Below are 18218 nucleotides of genomic sequence, written 5' to 3'. Positions count from 1 at the left end.
TTTAAGTTAATTTTTAATGTGTATGATAGAACAATCTAACAAAGTTTAACATAATAACAAATTTGTGACCGTCTTGCTTTTTACATTAGATATATAACAACCGATCTAATATCAACGATGTAAGAAGGTTAATATGCAGACTTAAAAAACAGAAATGGAAAGTTGTTGTAAAACAAACTCAAAAAAGATCACCACCGTTTATTTTTTTGCAGTTTTATTTTTAAATATTTATGTTAGATCAGTTCAATTAGAACAAATCTAATAAAGTTTACTATAATAACAAATTTGCTACCGTTTTTTTTGTTTGCAGTTTTTTTTAAATATGTATGTTAGATTAGTTCAATTAGAACAAATCTAATAAAGTTTACTATAATAATAAATTTGCCACCATTTTTTTTTTGTGTAGTTATTTTTTAATGTGTATGTTAGACCAGTTCAATTAAAACAATCTAACAAAGTTTAACATAATAACGAATTTGTCACCGTTTTGCTTATTACATTAGATGTATAACAACCGATCTAATATCGACGATGTAACAAGGTTAAAATGCAAACATTAAAAACAAAAATAGAAAGTTGTTGTAAAACCAACTCAAATAACATCACTAAAAACACATACGTATCTAACATGTTGTCCAATAATTAACTTTCAAATTACAAAAGAATAAAAAATGAAAAGTTTGGAGAGTGGATGTAAGCAACATTTCATCTTCTCTTTGAAGAAGATAAACATAAAGATTATTGAAAGAAAAGAGGTTTATTAATGATGAGAACAAAAATATCTTGGAAGAAGATAAACATAAAGGTTATGGAAAGAAAAAAGGCTTATTAATGATGAGAAAAAAAAGAGGCACATAGAGATTAATATTGTATAGATAATAAAAATGAAGCATATAAGCAAAAAAGTAAAAATAAAAAAGAAGAACAAAAGTCACCGTAAAATGAAGAGAAAAAGAATTGAATTGAAGATTAATTAATTAATACTTCTGCCTTTAAAATATGAATATTTTGTAGGAAAAATATTTATTCTTAAATATTATTACTCTGTGAATTTATTAAGTATATTTACTATTATTTTTAAATATATATTTTGATAAAATTATTAATTCATCTTGAAATATGAAAAATTAAATTTTAAATATTTTAGAAAGATTAATATATAAAATAAACATATTAAATATTCTAATTAGGAAATTAAAAAAAGAAAGCATCTATAAAAAAAGATAATGAAGAAAGTTAAAGGTTGATCTAGATTGTTTTAGTAAAAGAAGATTAATTGAGAAGATTAAAGGTTTGTGTAGTATTATAGTGTTTTAAACAGATTAATTTATAAGATGAAAGGTTTGGGCATTATTCAGGCAGGAGTAATTTTTTTTTTTTAATAAAAGTTTTACAGAGTAGTATTAACTAATTGAGAGGTTAAGATTATTATGTAGATCATTTTCATCATCCCTAGGCTTATTCTAATCCATTTAAGGTTTTTAATCAATCTTGTGCATCCAATAAATGTGTTTGTGTCATTGGATTTACATTTAAGTTATTTTCGGTATCCTTCGACTTATTCTAGTCCATTTAGGGTTTTTAAACAATTATTTGCATCGAATGTGTGTGTTTGTGTCATTAGATTAATATTTTGGTCATATTCGTCCTCCTTCAACTTATTCTAATCCATTTAGGATTTTTAACCAATCTTGTGCGTCCAATAAGTGCGTTTGTGTCATTGGATTAACATTTAAGTCGTTTTCGTCATCCATATGCTTATTGATGAATGCATAAAAGAAAATAAAAAACAAAAATATGTAAGAACAATAAAAAAAAATAAATGCAACTTAAAAACTAACCAACAACTAATTAACAATCCCAAACTAACCAACATAGAACAAAAAAAAAAAAAACTGTGTGTTCGGGTAGATGAAACTTTGTTGGAAAAGAACTTTACTAAATTAACAAAATGAAAATCAACAAAGTAAGCCACACAAAAATAAACTGTGCATAATAGAAATAAAACAATAAATTAATTTAGCACTAGACTAATTGATGAATCAGTTTATTAACGAAGACAATCTCACAAACACATAATATGCAATTTTATAGGATGGTTGAAAATTGGGGTAACTACTACTACTCAAATTTCTCCATCACTGTCATTGTATTTTAGGCATTACCACTTCTCAGATTTCTCCATCACTTATGTAATTAATAAGAGTTTAAGTTACTATTACTACATAAACAATTTAATACTACTATTCAATCACATCTCACAACACAGTCTAATCTTCTTGTTAAATGTTACATTGAAATTATTTTAAATTTTACTAAAATAAAATTCAATTAAAGATTAATAATAAGAACAATTAACAATAAAATAATTTTATATTTTTGGGTAACAAGCAAGAATTATTACAAAATTATCTGAGAAAACAACAAACACTTCTCGATGGTGAAAGAAATTGACACTTCTCCAAGGAAATGCTCATTGATGGATGGAAGAGGAAGACAAGGAAAACTCGTTGTCGGTGTTGAAGTAGAAAAATACTGTGCCGGATCAACTCGTCGTCGACAATGAAGGCAGAAAGCTGAAGTTCGTCTGATTCCCGATGAATGCTGAAGTTTGTTTGATTCCCATTTTCACTGAAGGATGAAAACATTGAAGCATTGAAGGGGTAAGACACGTGTTCGTGACTGTTTGGTTCGTGACTGGATGAAGGATGAATGATCAAGACTGAGTTCGGGACCAGATGAAGGATGAATGACGAAGAATGGATGAAGACTGAATTGACGCAACGTGACTAATTAATTCGTGACAAGGTTTGCATTCGCGCTGAGGAATGATGGATAAATGATGAAAAATGGGTTTGCATTCACGCTTGATTAATTCGTGAGTGGGTTAGCAGAAGAACGAAGGATGAAAAATGAGATTGCATTCGCGCGTGATTTCTAATTTTTTTTTGTTAACTTAGGGATAATTTTTTTTTGTAAACCGATTGTTAGATCGGTCTAATATAACATATCTAGCAAAATTTGTAATAATAACAAATTTGCCACCACCTTTCTTTAATGTATATGTTAAAGATGTAACAATATTTGGAATAATAACAAATTTGCCACCGTTTATTTTTTTGCAGTTTTATTTTTAAATATTTATGTTAGATCAGTTCAATTAGAACAGATCTAATAATGTTTACTATAATAACAAATTTGCCAACGTTTTTTTTTTGTAGTTTTTTTTTAAATATGTGTGTTAAATTAGTTCAATTAGAACAAATCTAATAAAGTTAATATAATAATAAATTTGCCACCGTTTTCTTTTGTGTAGTTATTTTTTAATGTGTATGTTAGAACAGTTCAATTAAAACAATCTAACAAAGTTTAACATAATAACAAATTTGTCACCGTCTTGCTTATTACATTAGATGTATAACAACCGATCTAATATCGACGATGTAACAAGGTTAAAATGGAAACATAAAAAACAAAAATAAAAAGTTGTTGTAAAACCAACTCAAATAACATCACTAAAAACACATATGTATCTAACATGTTGTCCAATAGTTAAATTTCAAATTACAAAAGAATAAAAAATGAAAAGTTTGGAGAGTGGATGTATGCAACATTTCATCTTCTCTTTGAAGAAGATAAACATAAAGATTATTGAAAGAAAAGATGTTTATTAATGATGAGAACAAAAATATCTTGGAAGAAGATGAACATAAAGGTTATTGAAAGAAAAAAGGCTTATTAATGATGAGAACAAAAAGAGGCAGCTAGAGATTAATATTGTATAGATAATAAAAATGAAGCATATAAACAAAAAAGTAAAAATAAAAAAGAAGAACAAAAGTCACCGTAAAATGAAGAGAAAAAGAATTGAATTGAAGATTAATTAATGAATACTTCTGCCATTAAAATATGAATTTTTTGTAGGTAAAATATTTATTCTTAAATTTAATTACTCTTTGAATTTATTAAGTATATTTACTATTATTTTTAAATATATATTTTGATAAAATTATTAATCCATCTTGCTATATGAAAAATTAAATTTTAAATATTTTAGAAAGATTAATATATAAAATAAACATATTAAATATTCTAATTAGGAAATTAAAAAAAGAAAGCATCTATAGAAAAAGATAATGAAGAAAGTTAAAGGTTGATCTAAATTGTTTTAGTAAAAGAAGATTAATTGCGAAGATTAAAGGTTTGTGTAGTATTATAGTGTTTTAAACAGATTAATTTAGAAGACGAAAGGTCTGGGCATTATTCAGGCAGGAGTAATTTTTATTTATTTTTTTATAAATTTTTTACAGAGAAGTATTAACTAATTGGGAGATTAGGATTATTATGTAGATCATTTTCATCATCCCTAGGCTTATTCTAATCAATTTAAGGTTTTTAATCAATGTTGTGCATCCAATAAATGTGTTTGTATCATTGGATTTACATTTAAGTTATTTTCGGTATCCTTCGACTTATTCTAGTCCATTTAGGGTTTTTAAACAATTATTTGCATCCAATGTGTGCGTTTGTGTCATTAGATTAATATTTTGGTCATTTTAATCCTCCTTCAACTTATTCTAATCCATTTAGGTTTTTTAACCAATCTTGTGCATCCAATAAGTGCGTTTGTGTCATTGGATTAACATTTAAGTCGTTTTCGTCATCCATATGCTTATTGATGAATGCATAAAAGAAAATAAAAAACAAAAATATAAAAGAACAATAAAAAAAATATATGCAACTTAAAAACTAACCAACAACTAATTAACAATCCCAAACTAACCAACATAGAACAAAAAAAAACTGTGTGTTCGGGTAGATGAAACTTTGCTGGAAAAGAACTTTACTAAATTAACAAAATGAAAATCAACAAAGTAAGCCACACAAAAATAAACTGCGTATAATAGAAATAAAACAATAAATTAATTTAGCACTAGACTAATTGATGAATCAGTTTATTAACGAAGACAATCTCACAAACACATAATATGCAATTTTATAGGATGGTTGAAAATTGGGGTAACTACTACTACTCAAATTTCTCCATCACTGTCATTGTATTTTAGGCATTACCATTTCTCAGATTTCTCCATCACTTATGTAATTAATAAGAGTTTAAGTAACTATTACTACATAAACAATTTAATACTGCTATTCAATCACATCTCACAACACAGTCTAATCTTCTTGTTTAATGTTACATTGAAATTATTTTAAATTTTACTAAAATAAAATTCAATTAAAGATTAATAATAAGAACAATTAACAATAAAATAATTTTATATTTTTGAGTAACAAGCAAGAATTATTACAAAATTATCGGAGAAAACAACAAACACTTCTCGATGGTGAAAGAAATTGACACTTCTCCAAGGAAATGCTCATTGATAGATGGAAGAGGAAGACAAGGAAAACTCGTTGTCGGTGTTGAAGTAGAAAAATACTATGCCGGATCAACTCGTCGTCGACAATGAAGGCAGAAAGCTGAAGTTCGTCTGATTCCCGATGAATGCTGAAGTTTGTTTGATTCCCATTTTCACTGAAGGATGAAAATATTGAAGCATTGAAGGGGTAAGACACGTGTTCGTGACTGTTGGTTCGTGACTGGATGAAGGATGAATGATCAAGACTGAGTTCGGGACCAGATGAAGGATGAATGACGAAGAATGGATGAAGACTGAATTGACGCAACGTGACTAATTAATTCGTGACAAGGTTTGCATTCGCGCTGAGGAATGATGGATAAATGATGAAAAATGGGTTTGCATTCGCGCTTGATTAATTAATGAGTGGGTTAGCAGAAGAACGAAGGATGAAAAATGGGATTGCATTCGCGCGTGATTTCTAACTTTTTTTGGTTAACTTAGGGATAATTTTTTTTTTGTAAACCGATTGTTACATCGGTCTAATATAACATATCTAGCAAAATTTGTAATAATAACAAATTTGCCACCACCTTTTTTTTAATGTATATGTTAAAGATCTAACAATATTTGGAATAATAACAAATTTGCCACCGTTAATTTTTTTGCAGTTTTATTTTTAGATATTTATGTTAGATCAGTTCAATTAGAACATATCTAATAAAGTTTACTATAATAACAAATTTGCCACTGTTTTTTTTGTTTGCAGTTTTTTTTTAAATATGTATGTTAGATTAGTTCAATTAGAACAAATCTAATAAAGTTTACCATAATAATAAATTTGCCACCGTTTTTTTTTGTGTAGTTATTTTTTAATGTGTATGTTAGAACAGTTCAATCAAAACAATCTAACAAAGTTCAACATAATAACAAATTTGTCACCGTCTTGCTTATTACATTAGATGTATAACAACCGATCTAAAATCGACGATGTAACAAGGTTAAAATGGAAACATAAAAAACAAAAATAAAAAGTTGTTATAAAACCAACTCAAATAACATCACTAAAAACACATATGTATCTAACATGTTGTCCAATAATTAACTTTCAAATTACAAAAGAATAAAAAATGAAAAGTTTGGAGAGTGGATGTATGCAACATTTCATCTTCTCTTTGAAGAAGATAAACATAAAGATTATTGAAAGAAAACAGGTTTATTAATGATGAGAACAAAAAGATCTTGGAAGAAGATAAACATAAAGGTTATTGAAAGAAAAAAGGCTTATTAATGATGAGAATAAAAAGAGGCACATAGAGATTAATATGGTATAGATAATAAAAATGAAGCATATAAACAAAAAAGTAAAAATAAAAAAGAAGAACAAAAGTCACCTTAAAATGAAGAGAAAAAGAATTGAATTGAAGATTAATTAATTAATACTTCTGCCTTTAAAATATGAATTTTTTGTAGGAAAAATATTTATTCTTAAATATAATTACTCTTTGAATTTATTAAGTATATTTACTATTATTTTTAAATATATATTTTGATAAAATTATTAATTCATCTTGATATATGAAAAATTAAATTTTAAATATTTTAGAAAGAATAATATATAAAATAAACATATTAAATATTCTAATTAAGAAATTAAAAAAAGAAAGCATCTATAAAAAAAGATAATGAAGAAAGTTAAAAGTTGATCTAAATTGTTTTAGTAAAAGAAGATTAATTGAGAAGGTTAAAGGTTTGTGTAGTATTATAGTGTTTTAAACAGATTAATTTAGAAGATGAAAGGTCTGGGCATTATTCAGGCAGGAGTAATTTTTTTATTTTTTTTTATAAAATTTTTACAGAGTAGTATTAACTAATTGGGAGATTAAGATTATTATGTAGATCATTTTCAACATCCCTAGGCTTATTCTAATCCATTTAAGGTTTTTAATCAATCTTGTGCATCCAATAAATGTGTTTGTGTCATTGGATTTACATTTAAGTTATTTTCGGTATCCTTCGACTTATTCTAGTCCATTTAGGGATTTTAAACAATTATTTGCATCCAATGTGTGCGTTTGTGTCATTAGATTAATATTTTGGTTATTTTCGTCCTCCTTCAACTTATTCTAATCTATTTAGGATTTTTAACAAATCTTGTGCATCCAATAAGTGCGTTTGTGTCATTGGATTAACATTTAAGTCGTTTTCGTCATCCATATGCTTATTGATGAATGCATAAAAGAAAATAAAAAACAAAAATATGTAAGAACAATAAAAAAAATATATGCAACTTAAAAACTAACCTACAACTAATTAACAATCCCAAACTAACCAACATAGAACAAAAAAAACTGTGTGTTCGGGTAGATGAAACTTTGCTGGAAAAGAACTTTACTAAATTAACAAAAGGAAAATCAACAAAGTAAGCCACACAAAAATAAACTACGTATAATAGAAATAAAACAATAAATTAATTTAGCACTAGACTTATTGATGAATCAGTTTATTAACGAAGACAATCCCACAAACACATAATATGCAATTTTAAAGGATGGTTGAAAATTGGGGTAACTACTACTACTCAAATTTTTCCATCACTGTCATTGTATTTTAGGCATTACCATTTCTCAGATTTCTCCATCACTTATGTAATTAATAAGAGTTTAAGTAACTATTACTACATAAACAATTTAATACTGCTATTCAATCACATCTCACAACACAGTCTAATCTTCTTGTTAAATGTTACATTGAAATTATTTTAAATTTTACTAAAATAAAATTCAATTAAAGATTAATAATAAGAACAATTAACAATAAAATAATTTTATATTTTTGAGTAACAAGCAAGAATTATTACAAAATTATCGGAGAAAACAACAAACACTTCTCGATGGTGAAAGAAATTGACACTTCTCCAAGGAAATGCTCATTGATAGATGGAAGAGGAAGACAAGGAAAACTCGTTGTCGGTGTTGAAGTAGAAAAATACTGTGCCGGATCAACTTGTCGTCGACAATGAAGGCTGAAAGCTGAAGTTCGTCTGATTCCCGATGAATGCTGAAGTTTGTTTGATTCCCATTTTCACTGAAGGATGAAAACATTGAAGCATTGAAGGGGTAAGACGCGTGTTCGTGACTGTTTGGTTTATGACTGGATGAAGGATGAATGATCAAGACTGAGCTCGGGTCTAGATGACGGATGAATGACGAAGAATGGATGAAGACTGAATTGACGCAACGTGACTAATTAATTCGTGACAAGGTTTGCATTCGTGCTGAGGAATGATGGATAAATGATGAAAAATGGGTTTGCATTCGCGCTTGATTAATTCGTGAGTGGGTTTGCAGAAGAACGAAGGATGAAAAATGGGATTGCATTCGCGCGTGATTTCTAATTTTTTTTGGTTAACTTAGGGATAATTTTTTTTTTGTAAATCGATTGTTACATCGGTCTAACATAACATATCTAGCAAAATTTGTAATAATAACAAATTTGCCACCACCGTTTTTTTAATGTATATGTTAAAGATCTAACAATATTTGGAATAATAACAAATTTGCCACCGTTTATTTTTTTGCAGTTTTATTTTTAAATATTTATGTTAGATCAGTTCAATTAGAACAGATCTAATAAAGTTTACTATAATAACAAATTTGCCACTGTTTTTTTTTGTTTGCAGTTTTCTTTTTAAATATGTATGTTAGATTAGTTCAATTAGAACAAATCTAATAAAGTTTACCATAATAATAAATTTGCCACCGTTTTTTTTTTGTGTAGTTATTTTTTAATGTGTATGTTAGAACAGTTCAATTAAAACAATCTGACAAAGTTTAACATAATAACAAATTTGTCACCGTCTTGCTTATTACATTAGATGTATAACAACCGATCTAAAATCGACGATGTAACAAGGTTAAAATGGAAACATAAAAAACAAAAATAAAAAGTTGTTCTAAAACCAACTCAAATAACATCACTAAAAATACATATGTATCTAACATGTTGTCCAATAATTAACTTTCAAATTACAAAAGAATAAAAAATGAAAAGTTTGGAGAGTGGATGTATGCAACATTTCATCTTCTCTTTGAAGAAGATAAACATAAAGATTAATGAAAGAAAAGAGGTTTATTAATGATGAGAACAAAAAGATCTTGGAAGAAGATAAACATACAGGTTATTGAAAGATTATGCATCCAATGTGTGCGTTTGTGTCATTAGATTAATATTTTGGTCATTTTCGTTCTCCTTCAACTTATTCTAATCCATTTAGGATTTTTAACCAATCTTATGCATCCAATAAGTGCGTTTGTGTCATTGGATTAACATTTAGGTCATTTTCGTAATCCCTAGGCTTATGGATGAATGCATAAAAGAAAATAAAAAACAAAAATATGTAAGAACAATAAAAAAAATGCAACTTAAAAACTAACCAACAACTAATTAACAATCCCAAACTAACCAACATAGAACAAAAAACACTGTGTTCGGGTAGATGAAACTTTGCTGGAAATGATCTTCACAAAATTAACAAAATGAAAATACACAAAGTAGGCCACATAAAAATAAAATGCATATAATAGAATCAACACAATATAATAATTTAGCACTAGACTGATTGATGAATCAATTTTATTAACAAAGACAATCTCACAAACACATAATACGCAGTTTTAAAGGATGGTTGAAAATTTGGGTAACTACTACTACTCAAATTTCTCCATCACTTTCATTGTATTTTAGGCATTACCCCTTCTCAAATTTCTCCATCACTTCTGTAATTAATAAGAATTTAATTAACTATTACTACATAAACAATTTAATACTCCCATTCAATCACATCTCACAACACAGTCTAATCTTCTTGTTAAATGTTACATTGAAATTATTTTAAATATTACTAAAATAAAATTCAATTAAAGATTAATAATAAGAACAATTAACAATGAAATATTTTTATATTGTTGAGTAACAATCAATAATTATTATAAAATTATCGGAGAAAGCGATAAACACTTCTCGATGGTGAAAGAAATTGACACTTCTGCATGGAAATGCTCATTGTTATATGGAAGAGGAAGACAAAGAAAACTCGTCGTCGGTGCTGAAGTAGAAAAATGTTTTGCCAGACCAACTCGTCGTCGACGATGAAGGATGAAAGCTGAAGTTCGTCTGATTCCCGGCGAATGCTGAAGTTCATTCAATTTGGGTTTTCACTAAAGGATAGAGGTTAAAGGTTGAAGGATGAAAACATTGAAGCGTTGAAGGGGTAAGACATGGGTTCGTGACTGTTTGGTTCATGATTGTTTGGTTCGAGACCGGATGAAGGATGAATGATGAAGACTGAGTTCGTGTCTAGATGAAGGATGAATGATGAATCATGAAGATTGGATGAAGATTGAATTGTCGCAGCATGACTAATTAATTCATGACTGGGTTTGCATTCGCGCCAACGAACAATGGATTAAGGATGAAAAATAGGTTTGCATTCACGCTTGATTAGTTCGTGACTAGTTTAGCAGAAGAACGAAGGATGAAGAATGAAAAATGGGTTTGCATTTGCGTGTGATTTCTAATTTATTTTGGTTAACTTAGGGATAATTTTTTTTTTTTTTGTAAACGGCTTGTTAGATCGGTCTAATATAACAGATCTAGCAATATTTGTAATAATAACAAATTTTCCACCACCTTTTTTTTAATGTATATGTTAGAGATGTAACAAAATTTGTAATAATAACAAAATTTTCCACCGTTTTTTTTTTGTGTGCAATTTTTTTTTTTAAATATGTATGTTAGATTAGTTCAATTAGAACAAATCTAATAAAGTTTACGATAATAACAAATTTGCCACCGTTTTTTTTTTCGTGTAGTTTTTTTTTAATGTGTATGTTTGAACAGTTCAATTAGAACAGAACTAATAAAGTTTAACATAATAACAAATTTGTCACCATCTTGCTTATTACATTAGATGTATAACAACCGATCTAATGTCGACGATGTAACAAGGTTAAAATGCACCAGTGAGACATAAAAAACAGAAATAGAAAGTCGTTGTAAATCAAACTCAAATAACATCACTAAAAACACACATATATATATCTAACATGTTGTCCAATAATTAACTTTCAAATAACAAAAGAATAATAAGTGAAAAGTTTGGAGAGTGGAAGTATGCAACATTTCATCTTCTCTTGGAAGAAGATAAACATAAAGCTTATTATAGAATAAAGGGTTATTAATGATGAGAACAAAAAGAGGCAAATAGAGATTAGTATTGTCTAGATAATAAAAATAAAGCTTATAAACAAAAAAGTAAAAGTAAAAAGAAGAACAAAAGTAACTGTAAAACGAAGAGGAAGAGAAAGAGAATTGAATTGGAGATTAATTAATTAATACTCCTGTCTTTAAAATATGAATATTTTGTAGGAAAAATATTTATTTCTAAATATAAAAACACTTCGAATTTATTAAGTATATTTACTATTATTTTTAAATATATATTTTATTAAAATTATTAATTCATTTTGAAATATGAAAAATTAAATTGTAAATATTTTAGAAAGATTAATATATAAAATAAACATATTAAATATTCTAATTAAGAAATTAAAAAAAGAAAGAATCTACAAAAAAAGATAACGAAGAAAGTTAAAGGTGGAGCTAATTTGTTATAGTAAAAGAAGATTAATTGAGAAGATTAAAGTGTTCTGTAGTATTTTAGTGTTTTAAACATATTAATTGAGAAGATGAAAGGTTTGGGCATTGTTTAGGCGGGAGTATTTTTTATTTATTTATAAAATTTTACACAGTAGTATTAACTTATTGAGAGATTAAGATTAATATTTAGATCATTTTCGTCCTCCCTAGGCTTTTTCTAACCCATTTAAGGTTTTTAACCAATCTTGTGCATCCAATAAATGTGTTTGTGTCATTGGATTAACATTTAGATAATTTTCTTCAGCCTTGGACTTATTCTAGTCCATTTAGGATTTTTAACCAACCTTGTGCGTCCAATAAGTGCGTTTGTGTCATTGGATTAACATTTATGTCATTTTCGTCCTCCCTAGACTTATTCTAATCCATTTGAGGTTATTAACCAATCGTGTGCATCCAATAAGTGCGTTTGTGTCATTGGATTAACATTTTGGTCATTTTCGGTGTCCTTCAATTTCTTCTAGTCCATTTAGGGTTTTTAACCAATTTTGTGCATCCAATATGTGCGTTTGTGTCATTGGATTATTATTTAGATCATTTTCGTCCTCCTTCAACTTATTCTAATCCATTCAGGGTTTTTAACCAATCTTGTGCGTCCATTAAGTGCGTTTGTGTCATTGGATTAACATTTAGGTCATTTTAGTCTTCCTCATGCTTGATTAGGCTTATTCACCGTCAGCGACTGTCAGTGACTAGGGAATGCTCGTGGGTAACTTGAACCGAACTATGTGTCAGTCACAGTGCATGACTTAGACTTTTTGACCGTCAGCGACTGTCTGTGACTAGGGAAGGCTCCCAGTAGGCTTTTGAGACACTTGAACAACATGCCATAGTTGGATGTGAGCTACTTGGGAACGCCAATGAGTCACTTGGGCAGCTGGCTGGCTTGCTGGTTGACGTAGTCACCTGGGAAGTAGGTTGGTTGGCCAACACTCAATCGCCAGGCCAACAGACTGGCTGGCTGGCCAACACCTAGTCACCAGGCAAGCAGGCTGGCTGGCCAACACTCAGTCACCTGGGAAACAGGTTGGCTGACTCAATCACCTGGGAAATAGGTTGGCTAGCTCAGTCACCTGGCCAACACCCAGTCATCTGGCCAACACCTAAGGCCCGCGTGTTGGCTTGCTTGTTGACGTCCATAGAAAGGAAATTCAATTTTTTTTTTGAACGAAGATTTGATGTCCCTTAATAAATTTAGCTCAAAATTAATTTTTTTTTTTTAAATATTTTTCAATCATATTTTCTGCCCTTAAAAAAATTCGTAATTAAATAATCCCTTATCAAAAAATTCTAATTTTTTGTGGGAAGTTTTCTTTAATTATTGACAAGTTCCAGTAAAATATCATGGAAAACTTCTAAGTCTAGATACCTTAACTCGAAAATATTCCCCTTATAATATTTAAAAACAATCACTGTTTGTCAAAAATTTCCAATTTTTTTTTGAGGATATTAGTATTGTGTTGATAAACATTCGTGCAAAATTTCATGAATAAATTCAAAGTCTTGGTCCCTCAAAAGTGGTTTTCCTCTTATAACGAAAAAAGGGCCCCATTTGTACAAAACTAGGAAAAGCATATCCCACATATATAGGGGACAGTATGTGTGCTCCTGGTCAGAGCCATATTTTAGGCCAGCACCAAGGTTTGGGACAGGACAAAAAAAAAAGGAAGGATGTGGGTATGATAAGGCAACTGTTGGCTTGTGAATTGACAGACGATGTAGCAAAATAAAAAAATTGGCTCGAATGTGGAAAACCAAAACACGCGCGAGCACTACGACGTAGGCGTGGACGGGGCCCGAGCGCATGTTGGCTTGCTAGTTAAGGGGAGGCTCGCTGCCCGCGACGTTGTGAGAAGTCCATTGAAACTTATCATTTAGAAGAAGGAGAAGTCGTAACAAGGTTTCCGCAGGTGAACCTGCGGAAGGATCATTGTCAATGCCTTACATGTAGTTTAACTCGTGAATTAGTTTGAACACACAGGGTGGGCTTAGGTTGTTGAACACCTCGACCTAACTCTGGTTCGGAGGGGGACACCCAAATGTGTTCTCCTCTGCGCCAAAACTCAAACTTCGACACTTAATGCGTTAAGGAATTAAAACTTTGTTATGTGCGCACCTGCATGGAACCAGAGACGGTTTTCGTGCGGGTTGTGTTTTGACACACGAAATATAGAATGACTCTCAACAACAAATATCTAGGCTCTTGCATCGATGAAGAACGTAGCAAAATACGATACTTGGTGTGTATTGTAGAATCCCATGAACAATCAAGTCTTTGAACGCAAGTTGCACCCGATGCCATTAGGTTGAGGACACGTCTGCTTGGGTTTCACATATTGAAGCCCATTGCCGATTTCCTACTTGTAGGTGTTGTGTTGGGTGAATGATGACTTCTCGTGATCTTTTTTGTCTCATGGTTGGTTGAAAATTGAGACCATGGTAGGGTGTGCCATGATAGATGGTGGTTGTGTGTCGCACGAGACCAATCATGTGCTGCCATATTGAATTTTAGCCTTTTGTACCCATTTTTGTTCCAATCTCATCCATAATGGATTATTACTTGAAATTATTAGTTAATGTAATAATGTGTGAGTTTTTAGTTTCTATAAGATTTAAGTACGATGACTACGACTACGACTAAGATGTGGACGTGGCGCACACGAGTGTCTGCTTGCTTCTTGACGCCCCTACCTAGTAACGAAAGCAAGTTAATCACCTGACCAGCACTCAACACCTAGTCATCAGGCAAGCAGGCTGGCTGGCCATCACTCAGTCACCCAGCCAGCACCTAGTCACCAGGCTAGCAGGCTGGCTGGCTGACCAACGCTTAGTTACCAGGCAAACAGGCTGGCTTGCTGGCCAGCACTCAGTCACCGGCCAAGCACACTTGTTGGCTGACCAACACTCAATCACCAGGCTAATACATAGTCACCAGGAAAGCAGGTAAGCTGGCTGACCAACACTCATTCACCAGGCCAACACCTAGTCACCAAGCAAGCAGCCTCGCTAGCTGACCATCACTTTAGTCACCAGGCAAGAAGGCTGGTTGGCTAGCTAGCACTCAGTCATTAGGCCAGCACCTAGTCACCAGGCAAGCAGGTTGGCTGGCTGGCCAGGACTCAGTCACCAGGCCAGCTCTTAGTCACTTGGGCAGCACTCAGTCACTTGGTAACGAAATCCAAATTTTTCTTTCAAAGAAAATTTGATGTCCATGTTATGTGTTTTGTGATGCAAGTCCCATAATAAATTTTACTCAAAATTAATTTTTTAATTTTTTAAATATTTTTTTGTTATATTTTTAATATTTTATACACTTAAAAAATTCATAATTAAAGCACCCCTTGTCAGAAAATTCCAATTTTTTGTGGGAAATGTTTTTTAATTATTGACAACTACAATTATGACTAAGACGTGAAAGAGAATCAAAACATTTCTTAGCTTGATGAACCACACACCACCGACTCCAAAGATGACCAGAAACCTTAATCACCGCAACCACCAGTTCAAGATGAAGAAGAAGAAACGGAGTCGGAAGAAGAAACACAGTCGGAGGAAGATGTCGAGGAAAACCTAAACCCTAATCCTTTCGAAGAGAACACATTTGAACTTGTGCGGTATAATAATGGTGATGAAGTTTTTAATCTTTGTGAAGCTGAGAAGAATGGAAAACCTTCAGATTCAAATTTGATTTTGAATGAAATGGTTCGTTATCGAGGAATGAATGCGAATTTGATTAAGAGGGGAATTGAAATAATGGATGAATCAGAGAGAGGTCTTAGTTTGAGGAACGATGGAAAAAGTTACATATTGCAGAATTGGAGTTGTTTACAAGGCGGGCTCAGTTGGTTGAAGAGGAGACTAGCTTGATATTGGATGCATTGAAGTCGTCATTATCATCATCATCATCAAACCATTAGTTTCAACTATATGTTGCCATTGCTTTTACTTGTTGAGATTTTGTTGCTATTTTGTAGACATTTTTCAGTTTGTTACATTGGATTTTGGATGTTAAGATGATGCTTGTTGATCAGTTGTTCTTGTTTACAATTCTCATTTGGTTTAACTCGTTGAATTTTTTCCCCATGTTTACTTGTTGCAACTTAGGGATCGTTTGACATGTGTTTTAAAGAAAAAAGTGATATTCATAATTAGTTGTTTAGGGTTATGTGATTTAGTTTGGATCTATTTCTTGTACTTTAAAAAATTACAAATATTAAAATTAAAAGTAATCTAAAAATTGATATTTCATAAATGTTTTAAGTGTTGTACTGTCTTAGTAAAAATTTCTATTTTTTTTTTTTAAAGAAAAAAGTTATAAAAAGTAATGGTTTTAGAAACTACATACACTCTTTTTCAATAAATTCAGTTTAGTTATTTAATTTTGAAAATGATATACATTGATTATTTTGCTTAGTGAAAATCACTTATTTTCAAAATAATTAGTTATGAAAACTGATTTTTTTTTAAATATTACTTTTAATATTTTTGATAAAAGTTGTTTAGTTTATTTTTAAATTTTAAATCTTTTAAAACTATAATAATGAAGTTCAAATTTATTGAAGTGATTAAATTGTATTACTTAAATCGTATTGTTTTTTACATAACAGATTTTTGCATCCTTGTGCATCCAATGGGCGTTATAATTGTATTACTTATAATTATGAAGTTCAAAAATCCAGGGCGTTACAATGCTCCCGACACATGACGGGAAAAAAAATCTATATTCCAAGAACTAGCATTGAGCAAAGGAGGCACAGTGACTTTTGGAGGAAAGCAAAAGGGCCATATCATTGTTCAAGGTACAATTGGTAGTGGTACTTCCCCATATATTAAAGATGTCATGTTTGTAAAGGTCATAAGCATAATTTATTAAGTAATAGTAAATTAAGTGGTAATAATTATGATAATTTATGTATTAGTAAGACAGATGGATATGTACTCTTCACAAGTCATAGGAAAAAATAAACATTTATAACATATTTTTTTAGTCTAGAGAAACAAGAGGTTCACTGTCTTATGTCAGTAAATGAAGAGAAACTAATTTGACACAAAAGACTAGGTTATGCAAAACTTAGAGTAATTTCAAAACTAAATAAACTTCAACTAGTCAGAGGTCTATCAAAGCTTAGTTATAAAACTGAAATTATGTGTAAAGCTTGTAAAAAAGGAAAACAAACAAAGAACTCTTTTACCCCTAAGAACTCAGTCTCTACCTCAAAGCCCCTTGTGCTCTTACATATAGATTTCTTTGGGCCATGGAAAACAGTCTCTCTCAATGGAAAAACATATGGCTTTGTTATAGTAGATGATTACACTAGGTGCACGTGGGTAAAATTCTTAAGTAAGGATTAATCCCACAAAGTGTTTATCATAATTTGCAAAAAAGTAATTAATAAAAATGGTCTTAAGATTGTAATATTTAGAAGTGATCATGGAGGAGAATTTGAAAACATGTTCTTTAAAAATTTTGTGATAAGAATGGAATCTCTCACAACTTCTCCTCTCTGAGAACACCCCAACAAAATGGAGTTGTAGAAAGAAAGAATAGATCACTCCAAGAAATGGCCAGAACCATGTTAAAAGAGATGAATGTTGCAAAACAGTTTTGGGCTGAAATAATTAACACGACATGTTATACTCAAAATAGAGTCTTAATTAAGTCTATATTGAATAACACACCATATTAATTGTGGAAAGGTAAAAATCCTAAAATTTCCTACTTTAAACTATTTGGTTGTACTTGTTATATTGTTAAAAGGAAAGATAACCTTGGTAAATTTTATTCTAGATTTCAAAAATGTACCTTCGTTGGATAATATGAAAGGTCTAAGGTTTATAGAGTGTTTAATATGGAAACTTGGATTGTGAAAGAATCCATACATGTTAAATATGATGACAAACAACTTGACATTGAATAGTCAAAGCAAGATGATGATAGTGCAGGTTTAACGAAATTAGAGGAAGCAGATGAAGATAAACTAGACGAATATGAAAAATCAGAGAATGCAGGCAAATCAAAATATCAAAATATAATGACAAACCTTCATAGGATGAATTTGATCAAGTCAAAAATAGTTACGATAAGTCAGAAGGAATATCTGGAAAAAAGTACAAGTCATGTCATTCTAAAACTCTAAG

The 18218-nt window shown here is 30.2% G+C and overlaps 1 non-coding gene across 1 annotated transcript; it reads left to right on the top strand.

Annotated features, from left to right (window-relative positions):
* The first annotated feature begins 14256 nt into the window (after positions 1-14256).
* Positions 14257-14412, top strand: LOC113784398 (5.8S ribosomal RNA). The gene has a single exon (XR_003470448.1). It is a non-coding gene; the product is annotated as a 5.8S ribosomal RNA (ribosomal RNA).
* The last annotated feature ends 3806 nt before the right edge of the window (positions 14413-18218 follow it).

Source organism: Cicer arietinum, chromosome 4, assembly GCF_000331145.2.
Source record: "Cicer arietinum cultivar CDC Frontier isolate Library 1 chromosome 4, Cicar.CDCFrontier_v2.0, whole genome shotgun sequence".
NCBI lineage: Eukaryota > Viridiplantae > Streptophyta > Magnoliopsida > Fabales > Fabaceae > Cicer > Cicer arietinum.
Note: the sequence above shows the minus strand (reverse complement) of the source record. Positions and strands in the feature narration are given on the sequence as shown.